Source organism: Xiphophorus couchianus, chromosome 23, assembly GCF_001444195.1.
Source record: "Xiphophorus couchianus chromosome 23, X_couchianus-1.0, whole genome shotgun sequence".
Taxonomy (NCBI): Eukaryota; Metazoa; Chordata; class Actinopteri; order Cyprinodontiformes; family Poeciliidae; genus Xiphophorus; species Xiphophorus couchianus.
The window spans coordinates 5580701-5605291 of record NC_040250.1 but is presented as its reverse complement, the minus strand read 5'-3'; the positions used below and the strand labels follow the sequence as shown (position 1 = coordinate 5605291).

The 24591-nt window shown below is 34.9% G+C and overlaps 1 protein-coding gene across 3 annotated transcripts in view; it reads left to right on the top strand.

The window, feature by feature from the left end:
• The first annotated feature begins 3197 nt into the window (after positions 1-3197).
• htr4 (5-hydroxytryptamine receptor 4) overlaps positions 3198-24591 on the top strand; it is a 136495-nt gene continuing 115101 nt past the window's right edge. Inside the window, exons 1-2 of one of the 3 annotated variants that reach the window (XM_028008022.1) lie at positions 3198-3683; positions 4104-4236. The gene's annotated coding sequence lies outside the window, so the exon portion shown is untranslated. The remainder of the gene's footprint in view (positions 3684-4103; positions 4237-24591) is intronic. The other 2 variants (XM_028008019.1, XM_028008021.1) reach the window with 2 other exon arrangements.

Genomic DNA, 24591 nt, shown 5'->3' with positions numbered 1-24591 from the left:
TATGAGATGAATGTCTAACTGCTGGTTTATCACCTCATTTTCCAAAATGTATATATATGTATGCAACACACATAGACGTTTGTTCAGTTTTCTGAAAGGAGCAGGGTAGCTTTTTCTTTTTGTTTCATCTTCACACCTTCATCTCAGGCAGCTGAGATCTGCTGATCTGGCTCTGAGGACAAAGATCAGGTTTTCCTTACAAACATTGGTCATGTAGGTTTTGTTCTGTTTCTTTTGTGCATGTCTTACATTCCCTCTGCATGGAGCCTTAACCATACTCCAGATGTGTATAGAAAAACACAAAACAATATTTTGTACAGCCTTCTTTCCCACTTGACTGCACAATATTAAGAATGATTTTTATTGCTTTTAAGCAATTTATTACAAAGTATGTTTGAATCAGATTTTTTTGTTATTGTTGTTTTTTTTTTTTTTTTGAATGGAGGTAATTTTGAAGTGCGCCTCGAGTAGCATGTTACTGCATGGACTAGTAACACATATTGAAGGGCACAGAAGGGAGACAAAGACACTCATAAATGTCATCTTTACCATTTGCCTTTAAATTATTGGTTTTCCCTTCAACAAGTCTAGCAACATTAAAGGGCTATTACTACTTTCTTGGTTTTGTAATTACAAACTCAGATCTGCTGCATAAAACAAATCTCTCACTTTCTAATCAGGATTTATATTAGTTGTTTTATATTTTTCTGCCTGACAGCTATTAGTTTTTATTTGAAGAAAGTAATATAAACTGCCACCAAATGGAATAAGTGCTGGCCAAATACTCAGTTCTTGTACATAGCATTTGTTTTAGTTTATTTACTTTAGCTGAGAAATTATTGTTTTTAAGAGTTTTAAATATTTCTCTAAAGTTTGATTCGAGTAAATATCCAAAAATTTAAATGTGTATTCCCTAAGAAACGTTAGTTTGCCTTAAAACAGTGACTTATATTACATTGCAAAATGTGTGTTTGTTACATTGAGAATAATATACATGCATGCTGTGTACTCTATATGTCAAAAAAATTAAGTTGTTGTTGTCTAAGTCAGTTTATTTTTTCCAAATTACTGTCACATCAGTGCTTGAAAAAAAGTCACATTCTTTTTTTTATTTTTAGATGGATTTGGCGAAAATGAGATTGTGACTCAGAGTGAGAGGAGGAAGCTTCTACTGCTTGTTAGTTGAGGTCATTTTTTGCTATCTGTCAGGGATAAATCGTAGGTGGGACAATGAATTGGCCTTGAGCTATCTCTCCTTCCGTCATCCAGCAAACATCACTGATCAAATTTTTGACAAAACTTTACAGAGTATTATTTGTCATTGGGTGGAACTGTTACTCTTAAACTACTGTTTGGCCTAAAGGAGGAGATAATTCTGTCACATATAACATGACAAAATGTTGCAGGTTGTTATTACATTTAGACTCTTGTACTGAATTTACATTCATGTGCAACCAATTAAATTAGGTTGTTCAACCATGCATTGTAGATACAGTTTAGTTTTTATTTTATTAGTTTCCTGAAACAATAATACAAACAAATAGTTGGATGGAGTTAAAAGACACACTGAGAGGATAACATAGATCAGATCTGTTCAAACCATAAAATATGTTGGATGGAGAAGTGAGTAGGAGATGAAGATTGGACAGATGCCAGGAAGAAACTGGGACTAATGAGCCAGAGACGGGTTAGGGTTCAACAGTTTATGATGAGAGGGAGGGAACCTTGCTTTCACCTTTTCTTTTTCCTGACCTGTACAGATCTTGCTTTTATCTTATAATACCTCTGGATAGACACAAGGACGTTCACTTAATTTTCAAGTAAGAAAGATGTTTTCTCATGACTTTTGTGACTCTTAACAAGAGACCTTCAAATGAAAGCTACAACAATGTAATCAAGTAAAAATACTAAAACTAAGGATCAAACCAGGATCTATATGATAACGTTTTAAAGTTGTTCCTCATTACTACAATCTCCTCTTGCCCCTCATTGCTTAATCAGTATTCTCTTAGCATGTTTGGCATAGGGTTAAATGTAAAATACTTTTTTTTTTCAAAGTCTAACACATTGTGCCACCTGGTGTTCAGGTAAGGCTGAACTAAAACTGAAGGAGAAACCGCACTGACTTTGATCTGCAGAAGGTGTCAAAGTTCCTGCTGAGAATAAAAAAGGGGAAATATTAATAAGGTGCTTTTAAATGCATGTAACTGCACTAATGAGCAATGTTATCTTTAATTTAAGCCTGGAGGGAAGTTTGGCGTGATTATAATTGCATGTCTAATTAGACATCTTCTTATTAGAGAAACTTTTAAAACTTTTAATACTGCTACTACTGTTCAGGAAATCTTCTAGCAAGAACTTGTGAAATGTATTTAACAGAATAATCAAATAATCAAACCATTAAGTGCAACACCAGCAACAATAGTTTAAGGTGTGAAAAAGTTTACTGGAATTCTTGTCGAACAGATAAAAATTCTGTGGAAGCCAGCTCTTTTCCAAAGCTTTTACGTCTGTTTCAATATTTGAATGAGAAATGAAATAAAATATGTAGGTTGCATAAGGTTTACATTTCTTCTGTTAATATATGTACACTGTGCTGTAAAAAATGCTGTTCCCTTCTGGCTTTTTTGTGACAATTTTTCAAGTCATAGTAAAAAGCTGTAAGATTTTAAATATGAGCAAATCTGTTTAAGACCATGGCATGACTTTTTATAATCCAATTTATGTCTGGATTTTGACTAGGCAACTTCACAACCTTTATGAGTTTTGAAAAACTTAAATTAAAATGTTTTGACAAACTGAATGTGTTTTTTTATTACTTGTGGCCATAAATTAACCAAACATAAATGGTTAACTATGTTCCTTTGTAAAATACACAAGTTTCTCTTGTTGAACTGAATTCAGAAAATTTATCTAACTTTTTATTAATTTATCTGCTTCATCTAAGTGTTGTTTTCTGGACACTGACTAAGCAGCATGCTGGCCACATGAGAACAAAATTACAAAAAGTTGCATTTTGTTGTAGATCAACAAAAATCATACATTTTTTGTGCACTCAAGATTTGTCTTTAAATGAAAGTTAAAGTTTGCCTCTTTACACGTGCACAGGTCATTTCAATCAGTAGCGCGTCAGCAGGGACAGCCTCGGCCAAATGGATCGTGTTAGTTAAATGTAGTGTGTCGGTGACGGAGACTGCGAGAACGAGTGAGCGCTTCCGTTACTTCAGGGCTGAAGAAAGGAGGAGGGACTTGACCGGAGCGGTTTAATGTCCACTGTGAGTTCACACAAAGCGAAACGGCGTCAACTCCTCCGCAGCAGACTGTCCGGACACAATCCGCGTTCCTTTAAAAACCTTCGAGGTTCCCCCAACTCTCTGCAGGGGTTTCTGCACTCCTGTTTTTACAGAGTGTCCCTCCAGCGTCCCAACCAGCAGTGCGCTCTTCAGCTCGCCGGCTTTTTGCGCACGGACGTGTCTCCAAATTCCGCCACTGGTCTTTGCTGCGCTGCGCTCCTTCCACTCAGCTGAGCAGTCCCGACCGTCAACTACAGTCAGCGGCTTCTTTCTTTTTTTTGCTCTCACTATTACTTATTTGTTGTTTTACTGAAGAGCAGCGGGGTTTTGGCTCATGGGTATTTAGTGTCGTGACATGCTTTCAGGACCCGGCGCCTTCACAGAGAAATGGTGAGTGAACTCCACTTCTTTCTGCCAGGCATTTCTGTGTCCGCTTCCAGTTTGTTTATGTTCTGCGTGAAAGGGTGAGCTCTTCAGATAAGCTGTCGCTCACACTAAAGAACGCGTTGCCTCCACCTGTCATGTGCAACCACTTTTAGAGTGTCGGAATTCCCAAATGAGTGAACATATTAGAAATACAGAAAATTTGATTTCTTTATTTTTTTTATATCTCTGTGTTTCACCAGGTCTAATTCAGAGATTTATAATCCATAAATATTTTTTCTTCATCCAGAAGGATTTAGTGGATAATCTCCTATAACGTTGAATGGTGTTTGTTGCCAAATTTCATCTCACTTTCACTGTAAAATGCACCAAAACAGTCTAAATCTAAATGCACGTTTTCCATACATTTGACCCCTGCACATCCAGGCGGACTTGTAGCTACCCTTTTAAATCGATCAGTGATCCATTGATACGGAGGGCTGTGGATACATGCACGGAGTGAACTGTCACATGCTTCTTGCCTGTTGAAGCAGGAGGCTGTGTGGGGACACCAAATCCTGTAAGTTGAACAGCCAGTATTTTCAATTCTGTTCAATTTTTGAATAATGGATTGTTTAATGTGTAGTTCATTTGGTTTAGATTGTATTACAAGTTTGATCATGACAGGTTACAGTAGAACATTCTTCATTTATCAAGTTTCGATTGTCATGCTGATAGGACATTACCAGTGTTTGAATGAAAATAGATGATTTGGACTGTGGAGGTCAATCATTTTAAAATGTTTTTTTCACATTAGAGGTAATTTTATATTTCATAAATGGAGTATGAGGTGCTGTGATTTTATATTTTGAATTCATCACTCTGTTACAGCAGTTTTGCCTGCTCTCTGCGCAAATGTTTTCACAATGACTTGGGCTAAGGCCTGTGATTGCAATCTTTTATGTAATATTTATGATCTAATCACGCAGACAATCCATTTTCCATCGATCAAAGGTTGAGGTACAATGTGTCGTTTCATTGGCTCAGATGTTGAGTGGAGGATCACAGTTTTATGATTTACAGTTTACAGTCTGGAGCTCGCCCTCAACAACTCTTCTACATGAGCTGGAGAGCAGCCTATCTGCAATTTTACACACAAATGACTCCAGGTGTTAGTATAGGGGATAGATCTCCTTAGACAACATTTTTTTTATGTGATACTGTTGAGTAAAGAAAATTTACTACTTTCTACCTTCCTTGCTTGTGGAGAGAGCTCTGCAATAAATGCATCTGATTGTGAAAGTACCTTAGACACAGTTCAATATAGAACAAAAATAAAAAAAGTGAAATATTTTGCTCCGCAAAATTTTTGAGGCATTTTGTTGTAAATGTTTTGTTTTATGCTGTGTGGTTAACTATGAGCTGACCCACTGGTAAGATTTTATATTGCATCCACCTTTGAATCCCTGCAGGGAAATTCTAAGCAGTGATGGGAAGTACTGTGCTGTGTATAGTGGCTGTCTGTTTCTGTGGGGATGGTACCAAAGGGTCGCACTCAGAAAACAGATGCGTCTCCAGTGGCAAAACCTTTGTTGGCTTGTTTTTGGTTAGGTAACATTTGTGATTCATGATTGCAAATAAACCTAAGCTTGTTGAAAATATAGGTGGAGTTATAGTTGGCATAAGACTGTCATTTTTATTCATCAACCATTCTTTATGCGTATATTCTTTTCTGTGCTTGAAGGCTTTCTCAGGTATTCCACTAGAGGGCACATAATCGTATATAAACTGCATTTCTAAGCAGGAACTTTGTGGAAATAGGCCGTGCTTTGAATGAGCAAATGTTTACGCACTCCCTGAATGTCTGGTACAGGAGATTCAAGGATTTCTCAAACATGCATGAATCAGAGCAACACTCCAGGTGTGTTTTTGATGAGGGAACAACATTAAAACATAATATCAAGCTCAAAAAAGTTTTTGCCCCCTTTGGTCATGTCGGAGTATGATTCCTGAACCTGAAATCTAGCAACTGACATGTTTTATTACAATGTGGACACCATTGGTTCTTCCAGTGGTGGTTGAGGATATTATTCAAGCTCAAAGTCTTCATTGACAAAGTCAACAATAATGCCCTGCCTTCATGGCCCTAAACAGTAGTTACAACTCAGACTTACCCTACTTATCTACAACAAATGGTAAATTATATAACATGATGGCAGGTTTTGCCAAGATTGTATCTTTTAAAATGACAAAATTATGAATTTAGTACCCAAAAAGAACAATGAAGCAATTTTAAAGCCACTAATTGAGTGTCTAAAGTTGTATGTGGATTAAAATATTTCAGATAATTATTTTGCCCCTCTTCATGTAATGCATTTTTATACATATCTACTACTGACCTACCTATTACTCCACCTTATTTTGATTCATCTGCAAAGTAAATAAATTCAATTTAATTAGGGGAAAACTCTAAAGAGCTGCAGTATGTGTGGACGTGCACATGTTTGTGTATGTGTGTGTTTGATAATGAAAACATGTTGAGAGTGCATATCAGTCTGAATGCTGATATGCAGTTTTTCTTATCTTATTTATATCAACATACAAGATTTAAGTTGGAGTGATTTGCTCTTTATACTAAAATGCACATTGTCTGTCTGGGATCAGTATGCAGCAACAGGGTTTAACCAAGATGCGTTACCATGTTGTTGAATAGAACTGTCAATATAGGAAGCAACAGAGGACTTTTGATGCTAAGTGGTTTGGTAACACACAGTCTGGTACACATTGTACAGAACAACAAGAAACTTTAGGGGCAGAATAACTCTGCATGCAGGGTGGATGATATAAATATGAAGCTGACAAGGCTGGAGGGAGCCACAACAACACTGCAGATGGTGACTGATGGTGGTGGACTTTATGCAATGAAGCTCCTACTATGTTTTGATAATTACTTTATATTGCAGCTATGAAAGACATTTGTGATGCTGTTTATGATAAAGATTTTCTTACACGCATAATACCAACCTAATATTTGATTTGCGTAAATTATCAAGTTCTGCCATCTTTTGCTTAGTCATCTACAAGCTTCTGGCATCAGTCTGACTGAAAGTTTTACCACTTTTCATGGCAGAATTTGAATTCATTTTATTTGTTAGGTTTTCTGGCACAGACCTTAACACATTTGAAATGGGGTAGGGCTTTGGGGAGGTTATTCCAGAAGCTTAGGGTGCATTTACTGTATCCATTTCAAAACCACTTTAGGTGTGTTTGATATCATTGTGCTGGTCAAAGTTTCAACCATCTAGCTGTTGATTTTAGTAAAGTTTGCAAAGATAAGTCTTCCTACTTTATTATTTAATGCTTTGTGTGTCAGGTTTTAGTATATTCATCAGTAAAACAACCCCACAGCATGATACAATCACTACCGAACCAGTCCTAATCTGGACTAATCCTTTGAGATTTCCAAGTCTCACCTTAAATCATTGGAACATTGGCCTTGTCATTGTGGCTAAACTGCTCAGTCTTTCTTATCTAAGCATAAACAATTCTTCCAAGGCGCATTTGGCTCATCTGTGCCACTCATGAGCTGCTGAAAATTTCAGCCGGGCTTGAATGTAAACTTTTTGGAATATATACTGTTCTACAGCATGCGTTTTATCAAACATACAGACATGGTTCATGACGTCACAGAATATCAGAATTATTAAAAAAAGAGAGAGAATGTTGTACTGAAGTGGCCGTCCATGATGCCGTATGGAATTGAAATATACAAACCATAAGAATGGCTTTTAAACCCTAGGTACATTTCCCAGAACTGAGGAGGAAATGCAGCTGGCAATAATTTTTTTATGAAAGACCCTGGTATTAAGGTGTCCTCATAGCGGAGACCATCGTAAAAGCAGGTATTATTTTGTATCTCTGCTGATTACTTGTTCACTTTTGTATTAAATCAGCTCCGCTTCTGCTTTCCCTTCTGTGAATTGACCAGCTGCATCTGCAGTCACAATTTCTTATATAATAAGAGTCTTGTTTAACATGAACTTGTTTTTGGTTTTTAGAAATGCTGCTTCCTTTCCTTATCGGTCTCTTGTTTAAGGACTGTTACACAATAAAGAAGGTTTTCAGTAGGAATAAATTAATAGTTTGTTATTTTTCTGATAGATTTTTTGGGTTTGATTTGACAGAGTTGCGACCAGCACAGCAATAATGGCAACAGAAGAAGAGTCTGTCTCAGTATACTGTATTATACAAAATACTTTCTTTGTTTACAGACTTAATGGCATGCATTTAAAGTGCTAGTAGTACATTAAGAAATAGTAGTTATTTCTTGTGTTGAAAATTGGGGTTGTGAGCAATTGTATTTTCACATCAAGCCCCTCCTGAAACATTTCTCCTGTAACTCAGTTTTTTTGGAGTGCATGGATAAAAACTTTATTTGAGGTTCTTAGATGTTTGCAGGAATGGGTGGGCTGAAATGTCATCACAAAAGACTGATAAAAGTAGTCTTGATTCCAGTTCTTTTATTGTTCAGTTTGACAGTGAGCTCATGTTTGTTGCCTCCAGTGTGGGTGGGTGGCACTGTTTCTGTCTCTTTCACGGTTTCATTTTAAACTCTGCCACAAACTTTCAAGTCAAGGAGGCATCTTGTTTTGCTAAATTTGTGAGGAAAAATCCTCCAGTGAAAAGGAAAATGTCTTTCTGTTATTAGATTTTGACAACTAATTTTATAATAATTTGTTTTCTGGCAGCTCTGCTGTGTAGGGTGAGGCCCAGGGTTTAAATGAACAAAGGTTGTGGTCTATTGCTGAATTATCAATAATTTTTGGTGCCAATCATTCTGTGACAAACATGACTCACCCACATCCATATCGGTTCTTAGCTTAAGCTTGAACCACATTTTTGTAAATAGATTTCAAGATTTTGCTTTGTTATTGTTGGTGGTAACAGTGATAGGAGCTCATCCCATAATTGGTGGGTTGCTGGTTTGAATCCCTGCTCCAGTTGTCTCAGTTGTTGTGTCTTTGGCAGACACTTCACCAGCCTTGTCTGCTGGTGGTGGTCAGAGGGCCCGGTGGCACCGGTACATGCCAACCTCACCCTGATATGAGGCAGGGGTTTGTCAGACCTCCCTAGGGCAGCTGTAGCTACTATCCAGTAGCTTTCTACTTGCAGTGTATGAATATGTGAATGACTGAATGTAGTGTGAAGCTCTTTGGAATCCTCTGGACATGAAAGAGTTAAACAAGTACAGCCCATTTATCATTTGTTGTTGCTTATTTAGCTCCAAAATGGAGATATAAATAATTTGGGCTTGCATTTTAAAGGCATTGTGGAGGAAAGACACTTTCCTCCATGGGGATATGAGGCAGGGGTCAGTTGCTTATTCTGGTGGACACACACAAATAATTGACTATCTCCACAGGATCAATAGTCACTTTCTTTACTTCCCACATACCAATGTCTTAATTGCCATTCTATGTTTCTGTGACAATTCTGTGTCACACATCTGGCTCTACATCTGCTGTGTCCCAAGGAGCTATTCTGGTTAATCAACTGTATTAAATTCACAATCAACTGCAGTGTCTGCACTTTGATAAAATGCATTTTCAGCACCTGCCAGGATGTAATAGGCACGTCCCATAGAGGTGACCGTACAAGAATATGATGGGAGTTTTGTGATCAGAAATTTTAGCAATTTTTCTATAGCTCCCATCGGGTATAAGTTTATGAAATTCAGTATTCTCTTAAATGCACATTCTGTGAGAGCTTAAGGTGAAAATTCAACAATATCTCCACCTTAAACTATTGGCATTCTGCACTTCAAGATCTATAGAAATTATTAGCACAATCTAAACTAACAACTTTACACTATATTTTGATGAGTCAAAGTGAAATGGTGCCATCAACAAAAATACAATATAACATAAAGATCATCACCAACAGAATGAAGCTTGTAAGTGTATTGACATTTAAAGTCCAATCTAAAAAAAACATCTTACTGCTTGCAAAAAAATACACTTTGGTCCTCAGTAGGTGCAATTGATTTTAAATCCATGTGGAAACAGAATATACCTTATTCTTACCTAAAGTTTTTGCAATAAAGTGGCTTAAAAGATTTTATTGGGGGCATTTTTAAAGTGACAACCCAATATTAAATTGTTCAAAAATAAAAGAACAAGCTAATGTTTCAAATGACTTAAGTTTTTTTTGCCAATCTTGTACAACGCAGCTCCTTTGTTCCTTTATATAGAAAATGAGACAAATGTTTTTATCTTGTTTTTAGACAAACTAAAAGAGGGAAATTGAGCAGAAAAGTTGGAATGAATTTAGTAGAAGTTTAGTTTCTGTGTTGACTGCTCTTTCTTGAAATCTGATAGAATAGAGAGGATTGGCTTCACAGTAGCAAATGTAGCATAAAATCCTTTCTGTGCCATTGTCTGAGTGACCATTATTATCGCTCCAATCGCCAAGAGTGCGGTTATTTCCTAGAGCAGCGAAAGGTGGATGCTCATGGCAAAACAATAATGTGTCTCACCAGGGAGCAACGAGGCTGCAGAGACATTCCCATTAAGCCTAGCAGTCCCGGTTTAGGAGTCTGTCAGAAGCATTGCAGATATGAAAGAAATGAGACCAATCTAGGCTCCAACGCAGCCTATGAATGGATTGATTCTACTCTCCATGCTGTTCGGTTTCCTTTCGGTGGAAAATTCAAAGATTTTCACCATACTTCTATTGTCGTTTGTCTTTTTAATGATGTGATGATGAACATGCATCATACTAACAGTAAACTTCTAGCAGTAGTGAAAAAGTTGAGTAAGGATATTCACTGAAACTTAAATAAAATATGATTAATACTTCTGAAAAATTATGAATGCATACAAACATACAAGCCATATAATTTAGATTAACATCAACAAGGCAGCTGGAGTTTTTCTCCCTCTTTTGCACATCATTTGTTTAATTTGATTACATTGCTGGAAAAACAGTTTTTGCTCATTAAACTAGTCCTTGTAGTTATGATTATCTTTGCCTGTAATGCACTGAGAGTGTATTTATACTCTTATCAACCATTTATCATTTTGCTGTAAAGAAACACATCAGGAAAGCACCTGAATGCATCAGAAATGTAGAACACTTAAAATACCAGAAAATGTTGTCAAGCGTACTTAATTAACAGGATTGTATTGAAATATTGAATGGATTAATAATAGTTTCATTTTTCTTGGAAGTATTTCTTCAGAATCTTTCCATATTGCAACAAATATTTTGAGTAAAATGCCATTACCTGCAAACATAAAAGACAATAATGACTTTTTCTTAAAAATCACCCAAGTCATTGTTTTTTTGTTTTTTACTGATTTTTTTTAGTTAAAAAGTGCCATATTAAATAGGATATGAATTTAATTTAAACACTTCATGATACAACAATAATGTAAAGGTCAAAACGAAAAGCCAATGAGTATTAATGTGTTTCAGCTGTGGTTCATAAACTGTCTGGGCATTTTACTAACACTGTATTTCCACTAACAGTTTTCCAGATTCTCAAATGAATTCAAGATGAGCATTGCAGTTGCAATGAAGAAGACTTTATATTGTCTTTTGACACCAAAATCACAACTTAATCAAACCGGACTGATCAACAAACACCAACGCAGTCTCCTTCTGAGTAGTTTACTTTGGAATAATCATACCATTAATGTAAAGCTTGCTCAGCTTTGGCATCAGGGGGATGTAAGACAATTTGCATGCACAATAAGTAAAAGACTTTTGGAGGGCAGTCATGTAACAGGAAGAAAAGCAGAACAGCCACCTCTAAGACAAACATCAAAGGCAAACTGAAATTCTGCAAAAGGTACAAAGACTGGTAGAAAACTGGTGCAAATTAATTTTTAATATAAAATCCTTAATCCGATTGTTTGGTACATCTGAAAATGTATAGACTGCTCATGAACACTAACATAAAACATTTGATTAAAAGATTACAAAAGTGACAGAAGAGGTTTTTTGTAGAAACATAAATAGATCAAAATGCTAAAAATAGTAAACACAATATGTGCAATAGATCACTTGACCCAGGCTAAAACAGTAGAGAGTGGAATTCTTGGCCAGATTCCCACGATCACCAAATTGTTACGTGGCTGAACATCTCTGATGTGTTTTTGAGAAGATAAATAACCACTTCCTCTTTCTATCATCTCTGAAATAGCTTGAATATGTTATGCTTGATGAAAAGATTAAAACTCCCTGGAGCCACTGGCCAAAATCACAGCTTAATCAATCCGAGAACATAATTTAAACATGTCATTTGAGGATTTGTAAATGTGTTAAATCGATTTTGCTGAGACTTAGCTCGAGATACTAGTAATCTTCTGTTTAGCGTAACAAACACGTTCACTATAGCTTCACATGCAGAGGATGCGATTTGCATGTTGTTGAGCAGAGTCAAAATGTTAAACTCTCTCCCTGGTCCTCTGTTGTCTGTGCTGGAGCAGCTGAATAGGAGTAATTAGCTCTATTCAATGGCTGTCAGATTGGCCTCTGAATGGAGCCTCAATGAGCCACACTCAATGTCTGGTATAACGAATCTGAATCAAAGCTGTATTAGAAAAAAAACAGCAGAAAATTAAGATGGATTTTTTTCTTTTTTTATGTAGCTCCTTTTCAAGGCATAACTGGGACTTTAAGTCATAGAAATAAAAACAGAACATGTCAGAAAACCTTTATGTCCTGCCTGGAGCCACTTACAGCCATTATATGTTCTTTGGAGCACTCTGGATGAAATGTGTGAAGCCTAGGTGAGCCACTACAAAACACTTCAAAAGTTGCATGTATGCTGCGACAGACACTTTTATAAAGATACCTCCAGACATATTTTTATAAATGTTTTCAGAACTAATGTATACAGATGGGACTTAAATGGCCCAGACATAAATGATAAAAGTAATATATCTTATGCTCTAATACTTGCAACATGTAAACACAATTATCAAGTAGTCCAGCTTTATGCCGGAACATCTGTTCCAACGCATGAATGATCTGGGTTATAACTGCTTGAATTATTGTCAGAAGTGAAATGGAAGAATGCAGATGTTCACTGTAGAAAGCTCTCATTCACAGTTTTATTTTGCAAGTAGCTGAACTGAAAGAAATGTGCAAAACATATATCATTAAAATATCATAATATAGCATAGGCTCATTTGGAACGTGGTATTTGTTGGCTGCTCTTTTTAAGGTATCGTATACAGTGCTGTCAAAAGGGTATTTGTCCCCTTACAAATTTTTTCATTTTCATTTTGTCACATTTTTCCAGGTCATCTAACAAATCGTGATTAGTCAAGGGTTAGGAAAAACAAAGGACAGTTTTCAAATGATGAATACACTTAATACGGGAAAAACACTACTAAACCAATTAATTTATTTTTCTGTGGTTAGTAGCAATAGCAGCTATAAAGCCTTTGCATTGCAGATATGTTTTAATTTAGTCATGGCATTTAAGTTTAGACTTTGACTAGGCCAGCTCAAAACCTTAATTTTTCTTGGCTTTGGCATTGTCTTGCTGAATATTCTGAGTACATGTGATTTTAAAGTCATTAACTAAAGGTCTGACATTCACCCTCAAGATTCTCTGGTACAGATCAGAACTCATTTTATCAACTTGCTCAAGTCCTGGAGTGCCAAAGATGTCCCAGGCCTCTGCACTACTCTCATGTTTGATTGTGAGTATGCTGTATGTGTTTTATGCCAGATATTACAGAATGCAAACCTCCTGAAACGTTTGAATCCTTTTTTTTATTACATGTGAAAACTAGGGTTTGGATTTTAAATAATTTATTAAATAGATTTTAAGATATTAAAAATCTTATCTGAATTAATTGCATATTTTTACATGCAAAAGGTAAGAGTGGAGCATTTGCGTGTTTCTGGTATGCCTGTAAACTTGACACACAAGCGACAAATGCAAACAACAGCAATCGATGACAAAGTTGCTTCTCTTGGCCCACCAAGGGTTAATTTTCTCTTCAAAAACAACCTGGAACGATTCTGGAAATGACTTGTCCTGTGCAAAGCTATTTAAGGCTAAAATACCATCACAATGCACAACATCTTCCAGCAGCACAAACGTCCCAAATGCTAATGTCAGAATCCAAAAGTTCACATTTATTCTTTTCAAATAAGTTAAATGAAAGCTAAATAGGTATAATTGCACTTTGTACCAATCTGATGGTTGAATAACCTAAATAACAGATTAAAAATAATAAACATTTTTGATGTTGTTCTCATGTGATTATTTATTCAATGATTTAGCATCAAAAAGGGGTTTTTAATTGAGAATGCTTATGGTTTCAATATGATTTTAGAGTCCACCACTAGCAAAAATATGGCCAGTACCATTTCATGGAAATCTTTTGAAAGTAAAATAATAAAAAAAATGAGTATGAGGGATACTATTGACATGCCTGGAGTTGTTTGGTTCAATGACAAAAGAATATTGAAAAGGAGAAAACCAGAAGAGCCTGTGAAAAATACAGAACATATATGTCACTCAGGCATTCAGAGAGAAAAAACCCAATGAGAAGCATTGATTTAAAGCTAAAAATGTTTGGAAAACCTACAGAGGGCATCAGAATTCATTGAAAGGCAAAGAAAAGAGACATAAATGTAAGAGTAAGTGAAATACAAACCTACAGAAGGCAGACACATAGGACAGTGATGACAGGCAGCTTTAAAGTAGAAGTAAACCAGCTTTTAATTTTAGTCATCTGAAACACTTTCAGTTGAATATTTTGTTTATAAATTGTTACAAAATGTTAATTCTCCAATTACTAGATAACTTGTAACATATTTAATATGTACAAGTTATTGTACATATAATAACTTGTACAGGTTATTATACAATAACTTGTACCAGTATGCTATGAGTATGCTTTTCATCTATTAGATGAAAAGCATATTTTTCATCTAATATATGAAAAGTATGCTATACAAATATTTTTTCTATATCATGGATACATTTGTTTTTTGTTGCAAATTAGTTTAAGATCTTGTCTCCAGGGAAACTACATCTTGAACAAATGTCCTTCTAAGTGACATATGTGTAGAGATGCAAGCAATCAAAGCATTAACCTTGTGAATTGGTGTAACTCGTTTAAGACATTAGGAATTGCATAAATGCTGTTGCGGGTCTGTTGTTTTAGAGAAGTACTCTGAGTTTGATAGTTTACACACTCTGTCCTCAGAAGCCAAGCAATGGGAAGGTAGCAGTTTCAAAGTTCATGCCAAATAATTTATGTGTGCAAAAGAATTATGACAGCTGTGAGAGTCCAGTTCAAAATGGGAATCCAATCTGAAACACAGAGTAACACATTTAATCCTAGAATTAAATGTGACTGAAAGTGAAAGCTGTGTTGGTTGGGTTTAGGCTATGCAGTTAAGACTGTGCTGTCAGATGCAGGGAAAAAAATAATAATTCACATACAAGACTGATGCTCTAAGCATGGTGCAGACATGGAGTTAGAGCATAAAAATGCAAAAAGCATGATAGAGTTTTTTCCCCAGTGTGTGCCTCCTAATGCCTCTGTTAAAGGCTTAATTGCTAATCCCTGTTGCAACTTTTTAAAAATTTCTTCTGACAAGTTCAATTTCAAATCCAGTCAATGTGGGCAGATCTGTTGCTTTATCCAAAAATGGAGTTGCTCTATCCCTTCAAAAAATTCTCAGGTGAAAAAAACCTCAGATTAATTCAAGTTTAATTTAACTATTTAGATACAACATATAATTTACTGTAAGCTGAGGGAAAATGTACATTTAGCAAGTCTGCAAAATGTACCAAACATCCATTATATTTCCAAATGCCAGGCATGAATGTCTTGCCTGCCAGTCATATATTTGGATGAAAACCTAATTACCTGGATGCTTCTGCCTGATTAAGATAAAAGTGGCCAAGATTTTAAGGACAGTGTTCCAAGTTCCTCAATGACAAATCAAGAATGACATTTTGTATCACATCCCAAGTCCGATGCTTCTGATAAACAACTTCCTCCACAATTTGAAGCCTAATATTACCACGGTAATTTTGTATGTTTGGGATTGGATTAACATACAAAATTAATTTTAAATTTAGGTTAAATTTAACCTAAATTTAGGTTAAATTTAGGTTCAATTTAATTTAGGTTCAATTAAATTAACATGTTTTAATACTATGATGATTTGATGTGTGATCATAGCACATCAAACTGTGCTATGATTGCACAGTTTGGCAATCATAGCCAAACTGTGTTTGAAAATCCTGGTATCTATGTTTGTTTACTTTAACCTTCCAATGCTGAGATGTTTTAGTTCAGTTTGCTCTTTAATCTTCTTATTTCCAGTAGTATTAAAACCTTTCCAGTCATTCCACAACACTGCCTCTTCCCACCACATTCTTCATTAAAATTAATAAAATAATTCACTTGTCATTAGCAAACTACAAACATTACCTCCTTTTTTTTAAAAAAAGAAGAAGAAGAATATAAACCCTGGTGTTTTGAGGAGTACAATTAACATGTTTTATGTAAATCTGTGAATTTAAATATGAATTTCTTCATATTTAATGCAAATATGGCTTTCATGAGTTATTTTGAAATATTTATGTATGCATAATTTATTTGTGCATGTTTCTATCTGGATGATCATATATAAGGATCATCATATATCTTTCTATGTACCATCTTATTTGGTACATAGAAATAGGATCCTGATGCCTATACTGCAGTGTAGGTTTCACTGGAACCACTTTACATGTGACTCAAAATGCAGAGCTGATTCAATGATCCTCACAGACAGAGATTGCTCTGCAAAGAGATAAAAATAATCTGGTTTCCTCCAGTCATCAGTGGGTGAAAAAGGATCAAATTCTTCTGCCTGAAAACATTAAGTATAGCTTCATCGCACAGAGAGACACTGTATGTTTCAGTTGTTTATTTCTGGGAACTTTAATAATTATGGTGTATAACTGACAAAATCACAAAATTCAGATACTTAGAAAATTAGAATATTAATTTTGATAAATTTAAATGTTTGGCTTTTGAAGTATTGACTCAAGCTGATCTCTAGACTCCTTGTAAATCTCACTAGAACTCTTAAATTTTGTTTTACCAGCTTCTCAGGGCCACTGATTTTCCTTTAATGATAGACGTTTTTCTACCAAACCTTTTGCTTCCACTCAACTTTCCTTGAACTTGCTGTTACCCAACCAGCCGACATCCGCCTTCTTTCAAGAAAGACTTTCATAGTTTACCATCCAAAGTTTTTGAAAGGGCAAAATGGCTCAAAACGTTCAACAACTATAAAATATAGTGCCATATTTATTTTGATTTAAAATTTTCTCCATCATGTACTGGCTTTTTTTTTTTTAACAAAATAGATTGACTTTGATATGCACTCTTCTTTTCTGTTCTTGTTAAGGTGTTAACCTTGGTGCTTGCTCCGTTTTGATGTTGCTCCAGATAAGTGCATAAGCCAAGTTCCCTAAATGTGAAAAAGCAAATATAGTTCCTCATTATTTATGCATGCATTCAGGCTTCAGGCCGATGGAGCCTGCCTTCACCTCCAATAACACTCAGACACCTTTTTAAACTGAAACACACAATTATATTTTGCTATGTGTTTGTTTCTTTCGTGCTCTAAACATTCTGCATTGATATATCTTCAAATGTAATTTTCAAATGCTTTGCATTAATTTTTTGGAGCTTCTCTAATTCCATTTTATTCATGCATTTCTTTTTTTATTGTTCAAGATGAGCTGATTAAAAAAACATGATTTGTCCTTTACAGCAATTCCTGCGAAAATGTCAGCTGAAAACTCAGCATTTAAAAAAACCATTGGAATGGTGTAGGTGGAGTAAACCTCTGTAATGTTGTTCTGGAAACCCATATTTTCTTCCTTTGTGCATTTTAAACCATTTTAATTTTATTTTAAGTAATGCGAGTTCCTTGCCTACATTGCCAAACCCAGCATATTTCTTAAGAAAGGATGAAACTAACCAACTTTGGTTTAATATGTCCGGCCTCCATGTAATCTTCTGGATACCTTACTCTCACTCTGTTTCTCTCTCATTGAGAAAAATGGACTGCAAATATGTCTTAACATGTAGAAAATATTTTTTTTTACATAGCTTCTTGCACTAGTTGCGTGTCTTCTAACTTCATGTTATACACTTTCCTATACTAACTACAAATTTGTCTTATTTGTAATTACAGCAGTTACATCAAAGGATCTTGTTACAACCTTGTAGTATGGTGCATTCACGAAGTAGACAAAGATCTGATTTGTGAGTTACTGATAACCAGGTCAGCAGTCAGGGTAGATTCAGCTGAAAATTGGATGACTTGTCTGTGTATCGTTGTTGTTTTTGTAGCAAATACTATCAGAGCTGGAAATGTAAGCTGCTGTAAGAGATATATCCATGGAAACTTGTTTCTGAATGACAAAATGATTCCAAAAGTTGGATTAGGAAGATTTATATTTTCCATACATGTGTAAAAAATATTTTGGAGTTTTTGCGGTTCCACATGTTTGTATCCATGCATTTTATCAAGTGAGAATCAGACTACATATAGCAACTCTAAGTAACATAAAAACTCAGTAGGAATAAAAAATATTCTTAAACATTTTGCAGCCATTGCACATTCTCTTATCTTATGATTATATGGACACTTGGTTTTTATCTTGGAGTGGAATATTTCCACAAGAAGTGTTGAAAGAATTCTGCAGACAATTTTGTTTCACATTATATTGCTCTGAGATTTTTGGGAATGTTTCTGCAGTGGATATATGGAAGTTGATGCGATTTAAATTCATGCACCTTGTGAGTTTTTTCTGTTCTTTTGGCTTTCTGTAAATTAAACTGCAGCTCTGTTGACTGATTTGAGTAACTTCCATTACTGTGAAATAAATGTGTTAGCTCTACTTTTCTTTAGCTTACATGTGAGATATTATTTTTGTTCTAGATAAAAATGTTTTATTCATTATGGTGCTTGTGCAGCTTTGGCTCGATTTCCCATTCTGTCTATATTATTGTTATTGTACAAACAGAATCCAACCACTTGGACTTAGTCAAAAAAAAATGAAGCTTCTTATTTTGTAGAAATGCTGATTAATGTTATCTGTCCTATTTTAACTGTTATTCTGATTGAAATATTGCATTGACTGAGAATGTTGTTGCTTCAAAACTGTCTTATCAGTATTTGACAGATAAGCAGAAAAATTTGGACACGATTGTAATTCTGATTTCTGACCTTGTTGGTAGCACAAATTCTGATTAACAACCCAGACGCCAGCTGGTGATCTTACGTCTGTTTCACTTCCAAAAACACACAAGAGCACACATATAATTTTTAGTTTGGCTATGTACGTTCTAACACAAAATTAGCCAATAAGTACAATTTATGGTTTTTCCATAGGTTATAGGCTCTCTTTTTATGTGGATGATGACCTGAGATGTTGATGGTTAATGAAGTGAGTTTTATGAGCACTTTGCTTCATTCACATAGCAAATGTTGCATGGTGATGTGATCTGAACAGCAATCCATTTACTCCTCTCCATTTCTGAGGAGATGCTCACCTTGGGGAGTAGAGTCAAGATTCACTTTGATTTTTGACAAGCTCCTCACATTGAACCAGAAGCTAAACAGAGCAGAATGAATCCGCCAAGGCGGAAGGAGAAATGCTTTCGGAAGATTCTGGAGGCAAATTTTTTTTAAAAACTTGGCAAACAGAACATTTAATATTTTATACAATGTTACATTTAGATTTCATCACTATTAAATCGAAATATTCTTATGTAAATAAATTAGTTTTAATGCTCAAAAATTTTTATTCAATAACTAAATGTGTTAAAATGGAGGCTTCTCTGCTATATCAGATTGTCGCCATCTGTACGATGGTTTAGCTTTGTTTTTGTTACCTTCTGGCTCAGTTTGTGTTAATCAAAATTTCAGAGACTTGGGTTCATCAATGTCAGGCTTGGCAAGCAAAATGTCCTCTTCCTACATTTGCAAATAATGAAATGCATAAAATCACAATGATATGCAAAACTATAATAACCATAAAATTTATGAAACAGTTTTGTCATATTCAATAAATTAGAACAAATATCCCAATAAGTCTTGTTTGTGTTAAACACATTTTTTAAGCTCACAGTTTTGTTTTTAAAGTAATATTTTTATTGATTCGTTATGATATTCTAATTTTAAATGCTGTGTTTTCATTACTGTTGAGCAGAAAATCATAATGATTAAGAGAAATTGAGGTATTAAAACATCAGCCTGTGTAATTAATTTACATAGTGTTTCACTTGATGATGGCATTACTGAATTAAATGTGTTTCTCAGTAATCTAGTTTGTTGAATGGGTCTGTGTTTTTCTACGTCTGACTTTCTGCAGTACACCTCAATTATCCGAGAAAATATCAATCTTTGACTCTTAATGTGTTGGTCAATAAGTCCATCTCTTTGAGTCTTAGTGGCGTTGCAGTGCTTACTTATGGTGTGTGGTTCTTTTTTGTTACATCTCTTTTTGGGCCCTGATCAGTGACTGGACTGTCACCGATCAGGGCCAGGAAGATAGACCAGTTCCTGTGACCAACTGGTTTTGCGGTTCATATCTAGTCATTTACAGTTTAACAGTGGCTATTTTTTTCATATTGTAAGAGTTATTATATGACCCTGAGAAGCAGTTTGATTTATAGTATTTAGTTGTTATTCCAGTATGTTAAGTGTCTGGGGAAAATGCAGACAAGGGACTTATGGTAAAATCCATGCTGGCATAAAAAGAAAACAAAAACAAATCCTCTTCAGAGCTGTTTTTAGTTAGACTGGTTTATCCAAGGGCTGATACTGGGAGAGTGGATGTCTGGCAGGTTCCTCCTGGAAATCTCATAAAGATAAAATCAAAAGGTTTAACTTTAGACCTTATCTGTTTTTTATAAGAATAACCTTACATTTTCAATGCCTTTGTCTGGTGAAATAGGCAGTGAACAATCCCTTGCTACCTTTGAGTTGTTTGCTCTGCGGTATCTTGGATATCATATAGAAACAACAAACGTTGACAGACTGACAGATGAAACAAATGTGCTGCAAACCCAAAGCTTACAAACAATGCTCAAGGTGGCAAACACTTTTCAGGTTGTTTTTAACTGCTAGTGACAGATAATTTCACTACTATTCAAGGAATGTGGATTTCATTTAATTTCACTGAGTCCAAAATATAAAATACTTCACTGATCAAATGTGACTTGGATTAAAGAGAACTAGACCTCTTTATTCCAATGATTATTTCAGTAATAGATTAATTATTCTATTGATTCATTCTGACCATTAATCAATTATCAGATGCAAAATTTGGAAACATCTGTAGATTTCTTTATTTAATTAATCATTTAATATTTTTTCTTTTATCAGAAATATACTTGGCCATTTGTAGCATGATAATATATGTGGAGGTTTGTTTGCTTTGTATAGTTTTAAGTTAAAATTACTTATTTTTTTAGATCTTGGGAACAGCCTCTTTAATATTTGTATGCCAAAGCTTTAGGACTGACTGAACGTGTACTTTCTTCTTACTATACTTCGAAACAAAAACATTTCCAGTCACAGAATTAAACCACTCAGTTGATTGTGCAACAGTGTCACATCTGAGTGCTTTCTCATTTTATGTAAGTCTTTTCCAAAGTGCTTTGGCCTTTTTGGAAATGAAAGAGAAAAGGATGTAGTTCTCTCTAATAATACAACCAACATAAGAAATATTGAAAAAGCCAAAGAGAAAGACGACACAAACAGAAGTGAAATTATTCCGAAAATAGATGAGATGGATAAATATTAAGACTAGTACCTGTGCAGGAAATATGTGTTTGCAGTACATCTGGCAGTGTGGAATGCATTTAGTTCCAAATCTTGTTTGTTGGCTGACAGGTAATCAGAAAGCGATCATCCAGATGGAAAAAAAAAAAAAATGCACAAGAGGATTACAATCCAACCCCATAACCCAGTTCTGGAATAGACATGAGTGAAATAGAAAATCATAATAACAAAGCCGTTTTCCAGAATTCACCTTACAGTTTTAATGCAAAAGACGTGAAATCAAACTTAACAATATACACATTTGGAACTCATCTATGACTGTTTACTAAGATATTTGTATGTATTGTTATGGCTCCATGTACTTTCAGAAACTTGCCTTTTACATTATTTAAATTTATGGCTGTCTTTACTACGTAATGACCCCATTACTTCAATTTAATTGCCAAGCAAGTTTAGAAAAGTACCAGGTAAGTTTAGGGAAAGTACCTGGTAAGTTTGGGGGAAGTACCTGGTAATTTCCACAAAAGTACAATTTAAGTTACTGGAAATAATTTCATTATGTCGCCTCATAGTACAGCTTGTCAGCTGACAATACCCTGTAAGTTATAGGAAATTGGAGTCAGTTCCAACAAAGTACTTACCATGTTTCAGAAACTAGCTATTCTTGCTTTCTAAATTAATTCTACCCAAATATTGATTCATATTTTCTTTTCTTAATAAATCTGGATATCAAAGAAAAAACCAAAGTTTTGGTCTAGGCAGAGTTCTTGCCAAAATGAAATTGCATTCATTGCTCTTATTTCTGTTGCGATCGAATCTGTACAATGGAGCAGAAACATTAAAGTCTTTTTTCAGAAACATATTTTTATGCTTTTGTCTAATATATCAACAAAAGGGACTTTTATGGTTATGCATGTTGTTTGTAACAGTTTGAAATTGTCAACAACCTCTACATTGAACATTTTTCCAATCAACTGCTGAAAACCAGCTCTAGACTTTTCCAAACAACTCCACTTGTGGTTGGAGCCAAAGTGCTTCCACTAGTGCAGTAGGAGAGACAAATAGTACTCAACTGGCTTCAGCTCAGGGCCTCTCTTTGTTAGTTGTCCAGGTATAATTTCCATGACTGATGGAAAATGTTAGCTATGTGAAACATGGAGAGTACATAGAGCTTGAGTATAACTTTATTTGACAAGTGTATGATGAGAGACTGTGATGAGAGTTGATGTCATTTACTCTGGTGAATGTGAGCTAAGAGAGTTTAGATTCTGGTTAGGTTTTTCTTTGCAAATATAATGACATTGTATGTGGTTGTGATGAAACATAAAAAATGTTTTGCACCATTTTATATCATAATAGATATGATTCTATATCTATGTGACGTTTGATTTGATTGTACATTTAAATTAGTCATTTAAATCAGCACATTTAGTGTCACTGTCACTGACAGATGTAATAAAAAATTGTATATATATTTCTCTGAATGTGGAGATATCTAAGTTTACTCAGTATTGGCTGAAAATATTTTAAAAGAAATATGTCAAACTGTAAATAAACAGCTAATGTTGAAGACATTCCAAAAAGATAAGGAAAGCATTCGTATGAATGAAAACATTTTAATTCTCTGCAGATGACAGGTGTGTTCTAGATAATTGGATAATATTCAACGATATGTTTAGGTCCTAAGAACAAGATAAAAAAGAAACTTTACATTTGTACATCTCACTGCAGGCTCAGTTGATTACATACAGCAGTTTATCACAGATGGCTGACCTTTTCTTTTATTCTTTAATTTTCTGAAAATTCATCCACACAGTGGAAATGCATATTTTTTCACTGAAAGTAAAAGAAGAAAGCAGATAAAAACAATTTTTGAAAAATACATGAAAATCAAAACATACACAAGAGAACAATAAAATAAATACTTACAATATATGAAATGTTATGTTAGTTTTCCTGGTCACTAATGACATCACAGTCACAGACTGAGCTTATTGGTCTTACAGACACAGACAGAGTTTATTGGTCAGTCACACTGGGTTTCTGCTTCACATGAAATTCGGGCCCTCAGAAAACTGTCAGTGCTCACATGGAAAGAGATCACTTTGAGGAGAGACTTTACCCAAGGAAATGCAGCACTTCAGCTCTTCAAGTCCCTGCAGAGGAAAAAACAGACAGAGAGAGAGAAAAGCATTCCTCGAGCTGACACTTGAACATCAGTTCCTGAATGTCTGTCTGCAAAGGATCTCTATTTACCTTAGGCTGCAAGGATGGTGAGAACTCATCAGTGCATCCTGCCAGCCCCTGTCTAGATAGTCCATTCATGAGGCAGTAATAATATGTCAGAATCTGACTGAAAACAAAACACACAACCTCAAATCACAATTTTCTTTTGTTTTAGGCTCGTAACATTAAGACTTTTGTTAAATATACAGAAACATGTGATGCAAAGAATTAAGATATTTCTACTAAAGCATGATGTAGAGGTAAGGTAAAATCATATAAAAGTTAATAATTTCTTACTTGGGGAGAGTTAAGAAAATCGGAAGTGACTGTGATGGCGGCAGTTATAAAAAGGTTGTTAATATGTTTTACACATATGGAAAACAATCTAATCGATGATCAAGTAAAAAAACAAACAAACTGAGTTGCAGCAAATGCCACTTTATGCATACACCTAACTCTTCTAAGGATGTCTTTGGAATTTAAGAGATTAAAATAAAATCATTTTATTTTATTTTATTTCAATAAAATGTATTAACTGTCCTGGTTAAGCTTTCATTTTAAATTGATTCTTTCATTAAATATAAATGTAAGCAAATTATGTAGACTTTTGCATCCTTTGTTTATTCATTCATACTTGGAGTATTACACTGTATTAATCAATTAGTTCTCAGATATACAATATCCAAGATTGCGTAAATATTATTTCAATGTTTTACCTTTTAGATGAGACAGTATTTGTCCTCAGTGATTAATCAAATATGCATAAATGCTCATGTGCTGCCTCATGATTTTGTCTAGAGACTGAAGCTGCATCATAATTCATCTGACAGGTTTGATCATACAACCCTGATGCACATTTCTGCCATTGTTC